This window comes from Clytia hemisphaerica, unplaced genomic scaffold (assembly GCF_902728285.1).
Source record: "Clytia hemisphaerica strain Z4C2 unplaced genomic scaffold, Clytia hemisphaerica genome assembly, whole genome shotgun sequence".
NCBI classification, from domain to species: Eukaryota; Metazoa; Cnidaria; class Hydrozoa; order Leptothecata; family Clytiidae; genus Clytia; species Clytia hemisphaerica.
The window spans coordinates 214,702-224,617 of NW_027103392.1; positions in this window are offsets into that span (position 1 = coordinate 214,702).

Sequence of the window (9,916 nt, forward strand, 5' to 3'; positions counted from 1 at the left end):
AGTGCCTGAAGATTTCAAGTTCTACAACAACTTGTTTAATGATATATGTTTGCCTCTCCACTTATTTTCTACTATAACTAGGCTGAAGATTTCAAGTTCTACAACAACCTGTTTAATGATATATGTTTTCCTCTCCACTTATTTTCTACTATAACTAGGCTGAAGATTTCAAGTTCTACAACAACTTGTTTAATAATATATGTTTTCCTCTCCACCTATTTTCTACTATAACTAAGCTGAAGATTTCAAGTTCTACAACAACCTGTTTAATAATATATGTTTGCCTCTCCACTTATTTTCTACTATAACTAGGCTGAAGATTTCAAGTTCTACAACAACTTGTTTAATGATATATGTTTGCCTCTCCACTTATTTTCTACTATAACTAGGCTGAAGATTTCAAGTTCTACAACAACTTGTTTAATGATATATGTTTGCCTCTCCACTTATTTTCTACTATAAGTAGGCTGAAGATTTCAAGTTCTACAACAACTTGTTTAATGATATATGTTTGCCTCTCCACCTATTTCCTACTATAACTAGGCTGAAGATTTCAAGTTCTACAACAACTTGTTTAATGATATATGTTTGCCTCTCCACTTATTTTCTACTATAACTACTAGGCTGAAGATTTCAAGTTCTACAACAACTTGTTTAATGATATATGTTTGCTTCTCCACCTATTTTCTACTATAACTAGGCTGAAGATTTCAAGTTCTACAACAACATGTTTAATGATATGTGTTTGCCTCTCCACTTATTTTCTACTATAAGTAGGCTGAAGATTTCAAGTTCTACAACAACTTGTTTAATGATATATGTTTGCCTCTCCACCTATTTCCTACTATAACTAGGCTGAAGATTTCAAGTTCTACAACAACATGTTTAATGATATATGTTTGCCTCTCCACTTATTTTCTACTATAACTAGGCTGAAGATTTCAAGTTCTACAACAACTTGTTTAATTCAAGTTCTACAACAACTTGTTTAATGATATATGTTTGCCTCTCCACCTATTTTCTACTATAACTAGGCTGAAGATTTCAAGTTCTACAACAACCTGTTTAATAATATATGTTTTCCTCTCCACTTATTTTCTACTATTATAAGTAGACTGAAGATTTCAAGTTCTACAACAACTTGTTTAATGATATATGTTTGCTTCTCCACTTATTCTCTGCTATAAGTAGACTGAAGATTTCAAGTTCTACAACAACTTGTTTAATGATATATATTTGCTTCTCCACCTATTCTCTACTATAAGTAGGCTGAAGATTTCAAGTTCTACAACAACTTGTTTAATGATATATATTTGCTTCTCCACCTATTCTCTACTATAAGTAGGCTGAAGATTTCAAGTTCTACAACAACTTGTTTAATGATATATGTTTGCTTCTCCACCTATTCTCTACTATAAGTAGGCTGAAGATTTCAAGTTCTACAACAACTTGTTTAATGATATATATTTGCTTCTCCACCTATTCTCTACTATAAGTAGGCTGAAGATTTCAAGTTCTACAACAACCTGTTTAATGATATATGTTTGCCTCTCCACTTATTTTCTAATATAAAAAGGCTTTGAGTGACCACCTATGAAATCAAGTATTTAGGTGTTAAGTCACTGAAACCTCCACATTCCTATCAAAACAAACCAAAAGAGCAGTTTATATCATAATGACATCCGTGTCAAGTAACACACATACCAGAATATCAAATATTTTGGATCCAAAAACATTTTTTGACCTCTGTTTGAGCAACTACAGAAGCAATGTACTCAGGTACCATCCCCCCAGAAATTTGGGGATATCTAAAAAAGCCAGGTTACCTGGAAGTATTTTTAAATTCAGGGGGTACCTTGATATGTTCGGGGTACCTGCGGTGTTGTTTTTGTATGAAGTATTTTCCTTGACTAACCCAATTTTCCAATTTTGAATCGAACCTTTTTATTCAGAAGACTTTATAACTTTGTCTGTCTTTACCTTTTCACCTAGCTGGCTTCTTGTACACTGTACTTTAAATCACAGTAAAGTAGAACAAGCTAGTCTCGCAAGGAGAAGAACATATTTGCTAACCAAGGGGGTAACTCAAAGTTGGGGGGGGGACTTCTTTAGAATTCTAAAAAATTTGGTACCTAAATTCTTTAGGGGTACCTGAACCCTGGAGGACCCTACGGCATTTCTTCATCCGAAAGAAGTTACCATTTTAGCGTGCATACACTCCCCAATAGGGAAGGACATAATTTCTCTGATAATTTCAATAGAGATGTCAAATTTACGATCATCGAACTGCTTAAAAAACAGCGAAGAAAGTGAAAGTCAGCTAAAAAGAATACTATTCTATCAAGAGAGAATCTCAAATTTAAAACATCAAAACCGAAGGGTTTAGACCAAGAACTAAAATTGATAGCGCCTTTAGTCTGTGTTTACATGTACATTTTTTTCAGATCATATATATACGGGTCATAAATCTATACGTTATAAAAAATGTCGAATGTGACATCAAAAATATTTTTTGTCATAAAACGGCTAAGGGTGAAACATTTTTTCTAAGCCTCGATAGTATTTCCGTTTATCGGCGTACCCTTTTTGGGAACAAGATTATAACAGTTTTAAAGCTTTGAAGCTGAAAGAGAAAATGAGTGTCCAAAGAGATAAATAGTGGTTGAGAAAAAAAGATGAGAATTTTGATGAATGATGAGCGATTTCTAGATGAAATATTTATCTAAGGTGGCATGATGTCTTGGAACCTCTAGTACCAGTTGCATAGCCTATAAAAACTTGTATCAAATTTCAATTGAAAGGAACTAGTCAAGCATGATCACTTAAAAGTAAGAAAAACTGAGAATGTGAAAGACTTATATATAACTGTAAAGGGTTAGATACACTTTTATCTTAAAAAGGACTACTTATACAATATTACAAGCAGATTCACTATGAGCGTATCTCAACCAATATTGCTGAAATTTCTTAATCTGTAATTAGCCAGCCTTTAGAAAGAATGGGATGTACCAAAACTATCATAACTTCCATTCTAACGCTGCTTATTTAATATCCCGATATACAAGGTGTCCCGAAAAAAGTGCTATATAGACCACTTCTATAATATCTTGTGTATACAGAAGACAAAGTTTCTATTTAACGGTAATTAAAACTTGATTCTTTACAAATCACAGTAATGCAAAAATGAAACAAAAAAAAACAAAAAAACTAATACTCTTACCCGGGCATCGCACATTTTTGGAGTACAATTGATCATTAATCACAAATGTGGACAAAATTGTAGTCTGTAGGACGTAGAATTTAAAAAATTGACGTCACAAAATCACAAAAAATCATCAAAATTAACACAAAATCGCCAAGAGCATTGCTCTCCATCATCTTTATTCGTTTTATGAAAAAGAGAGTCCATTTTGAATGTTCTGAACTTCCTGCATATGAAATACATCGTTTAAAAACATCTAGCTCAGTAAATTCGCTCAAATGATCTGCGTGTATACTTTTGAACCACTTTTTTTTATGACTGGAAAAAATAGTATTATTATCAGTTGAGAGCCTGTGCCATAAGAAGAGTGTGATTATTTACGTGGGTCCCGTGCCCTCGTGGGTCCCGTGGGTCCCGTGCCCTCGTGGGTTCGTGCCCCCGTGGGTCCAAAAAAAAAACCCGTGGGTCCGAAAAAAAAACCCGTGGGTCCAAAAACAAAACCCGTGGGTCCAAAAAAAAAAACCTGTGGGTCCGAAAAAAAACCCGTGGGTCCAAAAAAAAAACCCGTGGGTCTGAAAAAAAAACCCGTGGGTCCAAAAAAAAACCCGTGGGTCTAAAAAAAAACCTGTGGGTCCAAAAAAAATCCTGTGGGTTCAAAAAAGAAATCCCGTGGGTCCAAAAAAAAACCCCGAACAAAAAATCCAACTTCTCGTGGATTTCATTGGTTGGTTTGGTTCCGGAAAAATAAATGTCTCGAAACATTCTATTGTTTGCTACCTTAAAGGAAGAAATTTTGGCGGGAATTTAATTTGGCGGTCGCTTAAAAATTTAACCTTAAGATGGCGTCAAAACAGCGAAAAAATAGCAAAAACACCTTAAAAGAGATCATATTTTCAAAATGTTTAATTTGGCGGGAATTTAATTTGGCGGATGGCGGAAAAAGGAAATTTTGGCAGGAACCTTATTTGGCGGATTTCAGTCAAATCCGCTGAATCCGCCAAATTTTCTTTCCGCCAAAATTTCTTCCTTTAAGGTACTTTATTTTGTTTTTGATATATATTACCAACTAATATTACTAATACCCTCAATGTTCTTGTAGTTGTATATTTCTTTTAAGTTCGTTTATTTTGTATTTGAACGAAAAGCTAAAAGAAATATTTTCTTTATCATCATCCAGACTTAAAACTCTTTCGATATCGCCCAGCCAAAATATTGTTCCTTTTGGAACGACGTCTTCTTCACCTTATAGCCTCTGATAGAAACATCCACTCGCTTTGAAACTGAATTTTCTTCAAAGAGAGGTCTCCCCAGCGATTTGCGTGATGGCGTGACCATGGTTTTTTCATTCAAGCGTGATGGCGCGATTCCGAATTTTTTTGGCTTGATTGCGTGATTGGAAGTTAGAACGTGATCACGATTTGACAAAAAATTTTGGAGCGTGATGCGTGATTAAACGAAATTTTGCTCTGTATGTATTGCCGATAATTGCGTGATGAACTTCGATTTGGTCATTTTTCGTGATGAGTGATTGAACTTGAAATTTAACGTGATCACCTGATTTGGGTCTGATAAGAGGTCTCTTCAAAGTTAAGGAAGTTTACTTTCGATAAAAGCAAAAATGAAGCAAGTCTTTTCAGCAGCAAGAAATCGCCCTGCAACAAACTTTCTCATTTGTCAATTGCTAGAATCCAGAAACTTTCTCTTCATGGCGGTATTGAAAGAGTTGATATTCGACTGTTTTGTCCTACCTTGAACTCGAGAAAAAGACTTTCGAACACTCAGTCTCCCGCAGACAATATCTAAAACAGACCCGCAGTTTAAAACACACAAGCAAACAATAGAATGTTTCGAGACATTTATTTTTCCGGAACCTAACCAACCAATGAAATCCACGAAGTTGGATTTTTTTTTCGGGGTTTTTTTTTGGACCCACGGGATTTTTTTTGGACCCACGGGTTTTTTTTTCGGACCCACGGGTTTTTTGTCGGACCCACGGGTTTTTTTGTCGGACCCACGGGTTTTTTTTTTGGACCCACGGGTTTTTTTTTCGGACCCACGGGTTTTTTTGTCGGACCCACGGGTTTTTTTTTTGGACCCACGGGTTTTTTTTCGGACCCACGGGTTTTTTTTTTGGACCCACGGGTTTTTTTTTTGGACCCACGGGGGCACAAACCCACGAGGGCACGGGACCCACGGGACCCACGAGGGCACGGGACCCACGTAAATAATCACACTCCCATAAGAATATCACAATTTGAATCCCATACTCTCTAAAATTATTCCATACTTTTGGTTTTGAGTCAAAATTTAGAAATATTGGTCGGAGTTTTGACAAGCTGACGATGATTTTGCCTCTGTTATCTTTGTTATGATATAGATAACGACTTGAGAAGAGTAGAACAACAGAGACTTTTGTCGAAGTTATGACGTTGTTAGCAAGGTATTCCCAAGAGTTATATTATCATCAAAATTTATTGTTTCATTTTATGTTTTTAACGAGGCGGCAACGAAGCTAGCAGTGCTTTCTACAAAAATACAAAGGAGATGGATGCCCAGTTGTTTATGTTCATGCTCAAATGCTATGCATCAACTGCGTGCGAGTTGTAAAGTCAAGAGAATTGATGAACACAAACAAAGAAAGACACCACTATACAAAGACTTCGGCCAAGAACTAAACATTAAAACAAATGCAGGAGAGATAATCAAAAACGACTAGAGACATTTTTGACGAAGATAAAAGATATGGAGACCAGAACGCGTAAAGTCATTAAAGAAGAGATCACGAAAAATCTGAAGAATCGAGACAGATCTAAGCCAATATTACCAATGTAAATGAACTGAATATCAAATCTATCCTCAAAGAACATCAATAAGAAGATAAGCTTGAAAAAATGGACAATTAATCTAGGAAAAAAATCTATGAAGGCAAGGAAGAAACTGGCAAAGTAGAAGTGTGTGAATGTGATACCAAAGAAGTTCCAAAGGGCTCAATTCTTAGAACCTCCTGTTTCTGGTAAAGATCAGTGACATCAAGGAAAACATCAGTCAACCTGGCGATCGGGGCCAGTCTGGGACCAGATGTATTGCAGCGGCAGCTAAATTAACTAGACTTGCAGCGGCTTTTTGGTAATTTTTTACCGGTCATTTACCAACCCTTATAAAAGACTGTCAAAAGACTGGTCCCATTTTCAGGTACTTTGAATTGCTTGGGGAGTCACAAATTTACTAAGTATTTTACAAATACTTTTTTATAATGATATTCTAACATCAAAGGTAAAGAATCCACCCTCCAAATTTCAGGTCTCTAGCTACACTAGAAAACAGGCTAGTTCCAAATGCAGGTCACAGGTTACAAACCAAATATTGACAAAATATGAAGAATGTACATTAATTTACAACAAAATGTTTTTTCATACTCAATAGAATGCTGACAGTGCAAGTGGATATAGATTGACAGGTTTTAAAAAAATTAAATGCTCCAAAAGAGCTGTTTTAGAGATAAGATGGTGACATCATTTTTATCAGAAATTCAAAGAAGGGGATAAAAACATTTTATATTTATAAAATATAATCCTTTTGGCACTATTTTCATAAGTTCTCATTATCATACCTAAGGTGATGCAGGAGATATAATGGGATATGATAAAACGATTGTGTAATAGCTATTTCTCTGTCCCATAGTTTCTATTTCTATTTGGTTGAGTCACAGGAAGCTTTAAGGCCCATTATCGCAACTATAAGACGCTTTCAATAAGCACCCTGTCAGCACCTTGAACTGACTACCCAATTCCCCTCACATGGCATGGGTTGACCCGGGCGAAGGTTCATTCACTTGCCAAGTGAACCACTGCGAGTGGGAATCGAACCTCAGTTGCCTGTGCAGCAAACAAGGTCAATGACCACTATACCACAGCGCCTTATGTTACAGGAGTTTGTGGAAAAAACCAAACATAGAAAGTTGCAAAAACGAAGGGCCGTGTGAAATGCAGAAATCTCATTGGTGGAAATTTGCTAGACAGATGTGAAGGAGCGCCAGGAAGCAATCAGTAGAAGAAACCACTTTCATTTTTTTTGCTTTCTCTCACAGTACAGTAGGCCAAAGGGTCGTGCCTCACACGGTAACAAATTCCAAATTTTAGTAAAATAAAATAAAGTTTGGGGTGAAACATCTTACCGTCAACTGCTCTAACTTGGGACTATCTGACAAAACATGGGACGGCAATTCTGCCACCATTTCACTGAACCTCTAAAGTCATTTGATTTGAGTTAATGAACAGTGTATTAAAAAATACACGATTTCTCTTTCGCATCAAGTAGGCTTTTAATCGAAATATGAAAAAAATATCCGAAATCATGAAAAATAAAGTTAATTTTTTTAACATCACTCTGCTTTTTTATGACAGTCTATAGCCTATATTTCATGGAAATGTACCTTGACACCACCTTTTAAGGCCTAGATATATGCGAAAAATGATTTTGGACGGGACAGTACAGATTTAGCACAAATCGCCGTGTTAAAATGAAAAAAAAACAACATTTACTTAGACTTATTATAACTCAAGAGCTTCTTTTTTACCATAAACTTGCCCGGGACACTCTATGGAATGAAAATAAATCAACCGGCTTTAAGCTAAAAGAGATATAAAATTTATGATTTCGGACGGGACATATTTTTCTAGCACCCCCAAAATCAAATCTAATGTGCTTTCAATTTTGTTAATTGTCAGAATCGTTTACTCACTGGAAATACGCAAGTTTTTGAAGATTCGTTTTTTTCGGTTGTGCTTCATTTTAAAAATAAAGAAGATGAAAAGTTACCATCAATCCCTCGAGTAAAAGAAGGTATTCCGGCTAGTCTACGAAAAGTGTGCTCGCGCTGCGAATAGAATATCTTGCAAATTAATATATATATGCATAAAACTGACGAAATCCTTTTTTTATGCTTAGGTGACGTCACCATCGATCCTGACTTGACAATGGAGAACCAAATTTGGCAATGCATAATTATTACGAGTGGCCGAGAAAGTTGGTGTGACGCAAAAATTGCGCGATCAACGAAGCACTAGAAAAACGCCCACTGAAAATTGAAACTAGAAATTTATTGAATATTTCACTGATGATCAAACTTTTTGTTTTTTGTAATTATTATAAACTCATAGTTTTTAAATAATATTTTTTGAAAGTCAAAGCACAATTAAAGTGAATTTAAGATGATTGGGTGAATATAGACCTTTTCGCCTTTCCATCCGCCATATTGAATTGTATGCAAAAATTATGGTGGCCGAATTGCCGTGGTGAAATTCCCTTAGCAAGTATGCAAAACATATGCAAAAATTAAGTATTAATAAAAAACTTACATGCATAATTGACATTATATTAAAGTGTAATCTTGTAGAAAGATTAAATTTGCTTCTTTTGAAAACTAGAAATAATCAAATTCGCTCATCTCTTAGAACAAGCACTTCAAAAAACCATAACATTAGACCTAAACTCAAGCTGAAAAATCACCCGCGAAGGTACAAAGATAATCCTTATTCGGCTGACGGTAAATTAAAAACAGAATATGCAATGTCTTTAAGAACAAACTTCTAAAAGGCTATTGTTGTTCTGTAAATATTTCTTTTTGGATTAAGAAATTCGATATTTTATTGTTCTAATGATTATAATATTTCTTTATAAGATGCTTTGTTGTCTTTTTAATCTTTGTGTAAACATATTTTGCATATTTTTCCAACTAAATCCAACCACTGCTTTTTCGTTCCTCTATTTTTGCATACATATTCAAGATGGCAATTGGAAAGGCGAAAAGGTCTATTGGGCGGACAGGCGTTTTGCACCTCCCAAGAACGGAAATTAGACGAGAGTAAAAGAAGGGGGCGCTTTATTATGTAATATTAATTCTTTTATTTTTATTTTTACGCGATTGCAAAATGAATTTTTGATTTTTGAATTAAGGAAATATAATGTAATATATTACATTTTATTGACAATGCCAAAAGATATTTCTTTACTTTACGAATAATCTGCTATGTTGCTTCTCCTTACCCCCGAATTGTTTTAGTAGGCACTTCGGTCACGTGAATAAAAACACGCGTATATGTTGAACCCGACAGAAATTGCAATTACATAAATTATTGTGGAAGTGAAGGCTTGAGACGAATGTTTGGGAAATCAAAAAGACAACTTTTGTAAGGATGTTGAGTTTTGTTTTATTGCACTTTGTGACGGACTGATCATTTTTTTCTCATGCGCTCAAGGGGAAAAGGAAAGTGATCGATATTCTTTCAAGGAAAAACTTCAGAAACAAACCCAAAGACCAAAAAATGTATTTTGTTGTCGACAATATTAATCCTGTGAAGATGAAAAAATTTCTGCTAATTTTGATCTTTCCTAAAGGTAAAGAGGTTGCGAGATTTGGGTTAGCGAGGCAAAAATTGCTAAAAAGCTGGTAAAATCGTCACTGCTGTTCCCCTCAGGCAAAATTGTCGATTCTGTAGAGGTCACGAAATTGCCAAGTACAGACGTCGAAAAAAAAATTCAAAATGGCTGCCGAGCGAGCACTGACAAAAACAAAAAATCAGGAGTTTTCATTTGCCTACTACAGCAGAATAAGACAGAGAAATGCAGTAAAATAAAAAGTAAACAAACCTTGGACCTTTTGTTTGTCAAAATAAAGAAAATATTCTAGATGCAGTAATGTTTACATTCAGAAAT